At 38.4% G+C, this 10,587-nt stretch overlaps 1 long non-coding RNA gene across 1 annotated transcript; it reads right to left on the bottom strand.

The window, feature by feature from the left end:
* Positions 1–4,312: 4,312 nt before the first annotated feature.
* On the bottom strand, positions 4,313–10,374 carry LOC134484251 (uncharacterized). Its single transcript, XR_010061666.1, has 4 exons — positions 9,079–10,374; positions 8,046–8,222; positions 5,276–5,485; positions 4,313–4,486 (listed from the first exon to the last, which is right to left on the bottom strand). It is a non-coding gene; the product is annotated as an uncharacterized LOC134484251 (long non-coding RNA).
* Between the last annotated feature and the right edge of the window lie 213 nt (positions 10,375–10,587).

Below are 10,587 nucleotides of genomic sequence, written 5' to 3'. Positions count from 1 at the left end.
CAATCTCTTTGTGCTAAATGTAGGTTGCAAACTGCCTCTGAATAATTTTTGAATAGCATCTGGTATATACGCATGTGCTTTTTAGGTGGTTTTTCTTTATCTATTTACACTCCACATAACCATAGCATCAGATAATTTTAAGTTTCCACGTGAAGTGATTTCTTGTCCATCCTGGCTTAGTATAGTGTGGGGATATTTAGACAATGTGTGTAGCCCTACCAAATTCTTCTTGATATATTATCTTCTACAGATGGTGTATTATCTACAACCTTTGATACACAGCCTTTGATACACCTTCCTTCACTTGTGTAAAAAAAATATTTACAGCAGACGGATCCTGTAATGTTTTGGATACTACGTGATTCCCTTACCTGAAATAAGTATATGCATGCTTATAAAGGCCCAAACAGATCCATTGAGAGATGCCCCGAATTAAAATGTTAACTACTTCTCAGATGTCCTCTGTGTATACAGTCTGAGAAACAGTCACTGCAGTTTAGGTGTGGACCTGATGTATAGTCAGCCATTTTCCCACTTAAAAAAACAAAACAAAACAAATTACTAAGGCAAGGATTGAGAGAATGCTTTTATCTATGTAGAACATTAACTTCAGCCTCACATACAAATGTGTGAGGCGAATAAATTTCAACCCAGTACTTCAGAAGGAATAATATACTTTTTTGTATGGTATCTCTGGATTAGAGTATGATGTCAATACAGTCTTCCGTGACAGATTTTCAAGCACATATGAATATCTGAAGACTCCAGGAGAGTAACTCTTGCTCAACAAAATAACCGTAATGTTATTTGTGACCCTGCCTGGGACCACTTCTTGCTGTGTATCAGATATCTGACTCATTTTTAAGTCTTTTTTGTATCTCATGCTAATTTTTATGCTGCATGATCAGAGGTTGGTATTAATTTGCCTCCCTGCTGAATTCACAGCTACAAGAAAGTGTTATTTATGAGAAGGACTTGATATTCTAGAATGTAGAATGTTATTGGCTGTGGCTTTCATTGGCTCCCTCCATTCTCTCAAGGTTCATATCAGTGAAGAAACAGCATTCAGAAAGGGAAACACTATTGTTCTGACACAGGACAGAAAAAATCCACGAAATTTTCCTTGTATGGTATTAGAACACAGTGGAGAGGAGATACAGTCAGCATAGTCAATGAAATGCTCCCCTGTATATCCAATGGACAAATGTTTACCCATCTGGTTTGGCTTGTTAGCCATGCTTGCTTAGCCTGCTCACCCAGTTCCCAAGCTGTGAAGAGGAGACTTTGTTCTCAGCAAGGGATAAGGTGGTGGATCAACATCTTATTTTTGCTCACTATTTCCCGTTCCTCCAAGGTAAGCAGATTCCTCCAAAAGGAGATCCCATTTCCATAGTCTCCCTTCTTCAGATATGAAGCTATGAGCCCAGACAACAAGAAAATCTCTGTAAACAAGACAAAGTAAAACTTTTCTTTGTCTAGTGCTGGGGAGGATGGGCAGGTCTGTTGGTGTCTTCTTTACTGTAGGTTCTTCTTGAGACAGGAGAGGAGGAAGAGCTTTGGAGGAGGGTAAATCTTGATCCATTTAGAGTTGCACTATAATAATCATCTTCTTCATCATCATCTTCATCATCATCATCATAACCATCACCATCACCATCACCATCACCATCACCATCACTATCACCATCACCATCATCATCAAAAGTATTTTAGGCTGGTGAGATGATTCAGGTTTTAAGAGCACTAACTGTTTTTCCATAGTTCCTGAAGTTTAATTCCCAGCAAAATCATCGTAACAGACAACCATGTATAATGGCTTCAAACTCCCACTTCTCTTGAGTCTGACATTTAGAGAATACTCATACAAAACAAATAAAATAAATATTTAAAATAAAAAATAAAACATTGTTAACTAAGTTTAAGTTAATGTGCTTCTGTAGCTGACCAGATTTCTGTGTTCCTCTGAGGACAGAAAATACATTCTCTGTCTATTAAAATCCATGATGAGGGATTACACATTACATGTTGTATCCCCAGACAGTTATTCAAACCACAGCTTCTGCTTTTCTGAGAAATTAAATAGCTTCCTATCACACTCCTATCCATACTTTATGTCCTGCCTCTGAGACGCATAACAAAATGAGTTTGTACATGAGGACATTACAGTTGCATTTTCCTGTAGTGTGAGAAAACTGAGGTTAACACGGAGGTGTAAGGATAGTCAACAAAGAAGTGGTCATAATGACTAACTTCTCTGAAAATGCTGTTGGTTTAATGGTTCAGCATTCCTGGGAGTTTTCCAACTTCTTCTGGAGCTCATTAGTCAATTTCAACAACTTCTTAATCTGTTGTTGTTGCTCACTGATGGTGGACGGTTGGGATGATGCCTACCCAGGAGACCATATAGAGAAACACAAGGGAACATGCTTAGTAATGCCCCAGACACAAGAGAGAAAATGCTAGTCCCTCAATGAAACATGAGGAAAGGGGAAGTCTACAGACACTTGGAAGCACTGAAATAGGAGGAAAGCTCTCTTCAAGCCGGATCTATTAGCAATTTTCTTTCTCCCAACCATTATCACTAGATATATGCCTCACACCATTCTGCAGTCCCCATGGCCCTTAACAAAAAAAATGGCCAAGACATGAAGAAATCTAGGACATTGTCAATTCATATCTGATCGGATGCGAGTAAGTCCTGGAGTCCGTAGTGTTTAGGACCACCAAGCCTTTATCATGTAAGTTCAAGACAAAGAGTAAGAGACCTTGATGCATGTCCAGGGGAGTATCCCTGTCTCCATTCTTATCATAAAATTCCAATGGCATGTCCAGGGATCCACTGAAGATAAAATTCAATACTCTACTCTGAGAGTCAAAGCTTTTATCACTGTGGCACGTTTAGTAATTCCTCCTCATTCCAAATGAAATTAGGGAACACATAGTAAACCAGATGCATGCTTGAAAATTCCTGGCTCTCTGCCAAAAAAAATTATCAGATATTCTTGAAACTGTTTCTCTTCTTTAGGAATCCAAAGCCTTCAGTACGTAAGTCCTACTCCTAGAAGGCCTGAACCAAGACCACTCCTCTTGGATGCTCCTCAGGACCAGCACACAGCTCTCACTGACCCTTTTCCACCAGATAATTTATGTTTTTCCTTCTATAATAAGAAAGTATCTTAATTTCTTCTTCCTCTCTCTTTTGTCTCTCCATGCTCTTCGTTTTCTCTGTAAATAGCTTGATCATCCAGAAAAACATTACTGTTGGTAAACCAATAAGCACTAACTAAATGCCACAAGGGAAGTTTCTGTTTCCATACTACTAGTGACATCACAGAGAATACCATGGAAATTCCAGCATACATTAGAGTATACAGAAGAGAGTCCCCTTCAACAGCACATAACTACCCATTAACTAGATCTTATCCAAATAAACAAGCCAGGTTGCCCTTTCCCGGATCTTTGCCTGAGACACAAGTGAAGACTTTATATCACTATCCCTTCTAACCCAGAGATATCACTAATCCATTGTATTTTTTTTACCACCTTCATGCATGAATAGTGAAGACTCAATTTTCAAACACAACCCACAAATGGTCCTCCCCACCTTAGGTAGCACACTCACAATGACAAAGAAGAAAATAAACTGAGATCCTAATTCAGAATACTTGTCTGTGATGCATTGATTCGACACATTTAATCCATCCTGGGGACATATTCTGTAGCTAAATGTCCAATTTCTCCAAATTCTTCATCTATTCCTCATGCTTAGTAATATTGGAGGGTTGGGATGATGTCTTCCCAGTAGGCCAGGCACATAGATAAACACAATTAAGCAAAGACTTGGGGAAGATCCAAAGACTAAAACAGTTCGGATAGGGGAGTGAAGAATACAGAAAACACATAAATTCTGATAAAAAACTTCCCTCAGAGACTCAAAAATTACTTATTTTAGCCATGAGGCTGGTTGTGATGTGATCAGTGTACACAGATCTGGCTAAAGGTGCATTGATTAACACAGGTGTAATTTGAGTCATCAAAACAAACACTCAGAGAAAGCATGATGGGTCAATCTTGGAATGAGCAATTAAGAAGCCAAACTGAAGTATAGAGAGGTATCATGTGGAAGAAAGAGACAGACAAAGACAGACAGACAGACAGATACAAACACAGACACACACACACACACACACACACACACACACTCACACACACAAACACACAAAACAAAGCAGCAGACATAGGGAATACAATGTTGTAGATCATTGGTAAGGAGCTTCTGCCAGGGAAGAAAAATCAAATTCTTCGTTTGGGTGCCACATGTGACAACTTCTATACTCCTGAAAGGCAGGCACTACTACATTTAAGTACAACATCCACTAGGAAAATACAGACAGGGAAGTGTAAAATAAGGGAAGAGACTAGGAATTATTAAATGATGCATGTTTATTAAAGCCCCATGTTACCTTTCTCCTGATGCTGGCAGCCCCTGTAAAGAGAAGCCAGTCCATGGTCATCCTGGCATGCATTTCTTTGATCTCTGAAAATTTTCCTTCCATACATGGTCCTTGGACCCTAGGCTTGTTGGTAGTTTATGAATATTCTACATCTTCTCAGTTGTTATATTCTAGTCTAGTAGATCAGGACAACAATTCTATTTTTAATTGTGGTTCTCTAGCAGACAGCAAGTTCAGATCACATTTGGGTTTATGAGAGAAGCAAGTGCATAAACTGACATGAAATATGTTATCATTAGTAAATATTGTTGTAGGAAAGCTGAAAAATAGGTGAGAGAGGAAGACGGACAGAGAAAAGAGATGAGACAGAGAAATATAGAAAGACACATACAGAGAGCGAGAGTGAAAGAATACTATACCTTGTGTATGTGAAGTCAGAAAATAATTTGTGAATCTAGAAGACAAGGTATAAATGACTATCTGTAAATCCCTGTAACTAAGAAAGAATCCTGGAGTCTGTTGTTCTATTCAGATTTCATACAGATTGGCATATGCCAATGGGAGACACTAAACTTCCATTAGCAAATACTTAGACTGGATAATGCAGTGATGGTGGTCCAGAAAAAAGCACAGATTTGTCCCCTCTGTCTGCCTCTCATTACTCTGATCTCACATGTCACAGGAGGCTGAATGGTCTTCCACATACCCTGAGATGCAGCTCACAAGGGACAAAATCTATCTTCAACGGTGCTTCATCTGAGCCTACCCTTGGATTGTGGATGGTACTCAAGAAGCTAACTGACAGGTTACACTTTGCCTACCTGGGTGTCAAAGTTCAGACATGAGACTCCACTCTGTGATTCTCAAAACTTCCATGTTTCCATTGGATGGGCAGTGTCACAAATGGCCTGATACTGTCTTGTCAAACCTCTCATATGCTTCATGTGACCAAGTTGATAGCCTCTATCAGCTAATTCACAGATCAACAGGATGCAACTTTGCTTCAGAGCCTTCATGTCTGGCCACAGAAGCTGAGAGAAAAATGTCACAGTTAACAGTGATAATGTAGCCATGTCAGGGCTTTTCCTCCAAGTTTCACTTTCAAGTGTATTATTTTATTGTAGATTATGCTACTCTTTCTAGAAGGTCATGTTGTGGGAGAACATTTGGATGCTTCCCCATCCACAGTTCATATATTTCTTACATAGACTCCTTTCAGTGACAAGGTTTCTGTAAACTTGTATACAAACTAACCATGTAAGCACACAAGCATTAATTACTAAGGCTCAATTATCTCCTCAGAATGATGTCCATTAAAAGGCTATCTAAAATAACTTTGTTTCATTTAAATATTAGGTACTGGACTTTACCCAAGCACAAGTTTCTCCATTTTGAATTTAGCTGTTGCCAAAATAGTTTCTTAGGTTTTTCAACTTGAAGAATTGTTGAACCTCTGATTGTCCCTACAGAGTTATGTCCTTCAATCATGAGAACTGAGCAACTGTGTCCATAAAATCAAATTGATTCACTAGACATCTCTGAAATGCTTGTTTAAAGTCAGATTCAGTTGTTTTTTTTTTAAGTCATCCTTCTTAAACATTGAAATGTAACCATTACTCATATACAGAATGCTTTCTCAAGAAAGGAAGAGGAATTCTAAATTTTTCATTGACGTTGGGTGTAACTTACTTGTGGAGCACGCAGCTGATATCTTGGATAAATCCAGCGTGCCACACACAGAACAAAGCGAGTCAATTATTTGTAGTTTGTGTGTGTGTGTGTGTGTGTGTGTGTGTGTGTGTGTGTGTGTGTGTAGGTCACTCCACATTAACTCGTGCTACATGTTTGAGAAGCACACTTGTTCAAAGATAGCATGAACTTCTTTCTTTTGTATGCCTCTTTAACATATCTAATCACTTCAAATTATACCAGTTACTGATATCTCTGGGGTACAGATTAAATTCATAATATCCACCATTAATCTCTCCTTAGGGACTCAGAGCTGAATGATAAATATTTTTTGGAGTATTTAGATTCGAATTTTGCCCGAAAATCATTAAGATTTATTGTTCTGTAAATGCTAATCCAGCTGGTATTTTGGACATTTGAGATTCATGTCCAGACTTCATCAGCTAAATGCACTCCCTTTACTGTTGGCAAGTTCAGGATATGCTTCCTGAATGTCATGTTTGCTGTGACTACCTAGTTATACTGTCATGTGATACACAAGTGAGTTCTAATATAGTTTTCCTAATACTCAATGCTTCTGATCAGAATATGTGAATTGGGGAATCAATCCCTCTGTGCTAAATATAGGTTGTGAAAAGCCTCTGGAAAAATTTTGGATAGCATCTTGAATATATGCATGTGCTTTTTAGGTGGTTTTTAATTATGTATTAACAGTCCACATACAATAACATCAGATTATTGTAAGTTTCAACGTTAAGTGATTTCTTGTCCCTCCTGGCTGAGAATTGTGTGGGGATACTTAGATCAATCTGTGAAGCCATAAGGAATTCTTCTTGATATATTATCATCTAGTGATGGTGTAATATCTATAACCCATGATACACAGCCATTGATACACAGTCCTTGACCTGTGTAAAAGAAAAATATTTATAGAAGTCTGATCCTGTAATGTTTTGGCTACTACATGATTCCCTTAGCTACAATATGTCTATGCATGCTTATTCAGGCCCAAGTGATCATGGGGAGACAAACCTGGCTAAAAATGTCAACTACAACTCAGATGTCTTCTACATATACAGTCTCAGGTACAGTCACTGCAGTTCAGGTGTGAAACTGCAGAATACTCAGCCATTTTCCAAATTAAAAAAAAAACAAATTGCTGAGACAAGGATTGAGGGAATGCTTTCATCTATGTAGAACATTAATTTCAGCCTCACGTACAAATGTGTGATGTGAAGAAGATTCAACACTGTACTGCAGAAGGAATACTATACTTTTGGATATGGTCTCTCTAAACTAGTGTATGATATCAATACAGTCTTCTGTGACAGATTTTCAAACACATCTGTACATCTGAGGATCCAACAGAGTATCTGTGGCTCAAGCAAATACACTTCATGTCATTTGTGACCCTCACTGGGACCACTTAGTATTAGGTGACAGAGTTCTGACTCATTTTTAAGTCTTTTTTTGTATCTCATGATAATTTTTGATGCTTTCTTTCCATCATTGTATAGTTAGTCAAAAGGCCTGTGTATCTGATATCAGCTTAATTATCAGATGTTGGTTGCAATTTTCCCTCCTGCTAAATTTACAGCTACACAGAAGTGTTTCTTATTAGAAGGCCTTGATTTCTACAATGTAGCATTTTGTTGTCCATTGTTTTCTCTAGCACCCTCAGTTCCCTCAAGGGTCCTATCAGTGAAGAAATGCATTGAGAATGAGAATGTTTGTGGGACCCAGGTAGACAAAATGAATCAAAGTTTCCTTGAATGTGATAAGAACTTAGTGGACAAGGGATATATTCATCTTAGTCAATGAAATTCTCCCCCTATGTACCCAATGGACAAACATTTACCCACATGTATTGGCTTGTTAGACATGCCTGCTTAGCCTGCTTACCAAGTTACCAGGCTGTGAAGAGTAGACTTTGTTCTCAGCAAGGGATTAGGTGGTGGATCAATCCTTGTTCACTGTTTCCAACTCCTCCAAGGTAAGCAAATTCCTCCAAAAGCAGATCCACTTTGCGTAGTCTACCAGATTTCAAGTATCAAGCTATGAGCCCAGTCAACAGAAAATCTACATAGTTCAGAAAAAGTAAAATTTTTCTTCATTTAGTGCTGGGGTCAAGGGGCAGCTATAATTGTGTCTTTCTTTTTTGTAGGTTCTTCTTGAGACAGGGTAGTGGGAAGAGCATTGGAGGAGGGTAAGTCTTGATCTGTTTATAGTTGCAGAATAATAATAATAATAATAATAATAATAATAATAATAATAATAATAATAATAATAAAATGTAGTTTATGCTGGTTAGGTTATTCAGCATTTAAGAACAGTGACTGTTTTTCAAAGGTCCTGAGTTCAATTCCCATTAAACACATCATGGCATGCAACCGTCTAAGGTGGCATCTGATGCCCTCTTCTGGTGAGTCTGACCGCTACAGTATATTTACAAAAATCAAATAATTTAAATCTCTTAAATAAATGAATAAACAAATAAATAAATAAATAAATAAATAAATAAATAAAAGTTCACTTATATAAGTCTCAGTTACTGTGCTACTGTAGCTGCCCAGCTTTCCCTGTTCCTCTGAGGACAGAAAATGCATTCTCTAGCTATTCAAATCCTGGAAGAGAGATCACTAATTACTTGCTGAAACCCAGGAATGTTATTCAAACTATAGCTTCTGTTGTTCTGATAAATGAAATAGCTTCCCGTCACACTCCTATCCTGACTTCATTTCTTCCACTGAGAGTCACATAAGAAATTTAGTTTGTGCATGAGGAGGTTGGAGTTCCAGTTTCTTTGTATGTGAGAAAACTGGGGTTAACACAGAGAGGTCAAGACTGTCAAAAAAGAAGTGGGCGTAATGGCTATCATTTACTCAAATCCTGTTGGTTCAATGAGTCAGTATCTCTGAGAGTTTACCCAACTCACAGGTCTTCTTCTGGAGCTCAATAGTCAGGTTTCTCCAACTTCTTAATCTGCTCTGCTTGCTCATTGATGATAGGAGGTTGGGATGTTGCCTTTCTAGCAGACCCTGTAGTAAAACACAAGGGAACCACAAGAACAGCAGCCCAGTCATAGGATAAAACATGCTATGTCCCCAAAAAGAAGCATGAGGAAAGGGGAAATCTACAGATACTTTGAAGCACTGAAAGGTGAGGAAAGCTCTCTTCAAGATCTATTAGCTACTCTCCTGCTCCCAGCCATGATTGTTAGATATATACAGGTAAACCCTGGACTCCATAGTGCTTTGGATCACCAAGCCCTAATCATGTATGTTCAAAACAAATGATTCTGATATCTTTAAACATATCCAGGGGAGTATCACACTCTCTGTTCTTGTCATAACATGTCAATGACATGTACAGGAGGCCTCTGAAGATTAAGTCCAATACTCTTCCCTGAGAGTCAAAGTTTTTATCCCTGTGGCTCCTATTGGCTTTCTTTCTCACTGAGAGTGAAACTTAGGAACTCATAACAGACCCACTGCATGGTTGTCAATTGCTGGCTGTCTGCCAAACATTCATCAGATATTCTTGACTCTGGGTCGCTTCTTTAAGAATCCAGAGGTTTCAGATCATTAGTCCTAATCCTAGAAGGCGTGACCCAAGCCCAACTTCTCCAGGAAGCTCCTGAACACCAGTCCAGAGTTTACTCTCTCTGGTTTACACCTGATCGTTTAATTTTTTCACTTTTATAACAAGAAAAATGTCCTAATTTCGTCTTCTTCTCTCTCTTGTGCTCAATGCTCTCTGTTTTCTTTGTAAATAGCTTGATCATCCTGAAAAACATGTCTCTGGGTAAACCAATAAATACTAACTAAATGCACGAGGGCAGCTTCTGTTTCCATAACATTAGTGACATCACAGAGAATACCATGGTAATTCCAGCATACAATAATGTATCCAGAGGAGGGTTCCCTTCAAGAGCACATAACAACCCATTAACTATATCTTCTTCAAATCAAAAAGCCAAGCTGCCCTTTCCAGGAGCTTCATCTAAGACACAAGGGAAGACTTTTAATCAGTCTCCCTTCTAAAGACAGAGATGTCACTGATTTATTGAATTCTTTCCCACCTTCATGTGTGGATATTAAATACTCAATTTTCACACAAAGCCCCGAAATGGTTCTTTCCCACCTTAGGTAGCACACTCAAAATGATAAGGAAGAAAGGAAGTTGAAAACTTAGGTCAGGATGACTGTCAATGAAGCCATGATTCCACACAGTTAATCCCTCTAAGGGTACATCTTCTGTAACTAAATGATCAGTTTCTCCAATTTCCTCATCCATTGCTCCTAATAAGTAATTATGGAGGGTTGGGATGATGCCTTCATAGTAGACCAGATAAATAGATAAACACAAGTAAGCAAAGACATGGGGAAGATCCAGAGTAGTACAGTTTGGGTGGGGGAATGAAATGTAAGGGAAAATTACGTAA

The sequence above is a fragment of the Rattus norvegicus genome, chromosome Y (assembly GCF_036323735.1).
Source record: "Rattus norvegicus strain BN/NHsdMcwi chromosome Y, GRCr8, whole genome shotgun sequence".
NCBI lineage: Eukaryota > Metazoa > Chordata > Mammalia > Rodentia > Muridae > Rattus > Rattus norvegicus.
The sequence above is the reverse complement of the archived record's forward strand: the minus strand, read 5'-3'. Positions and strand labels throughout refer to the sequence as shown.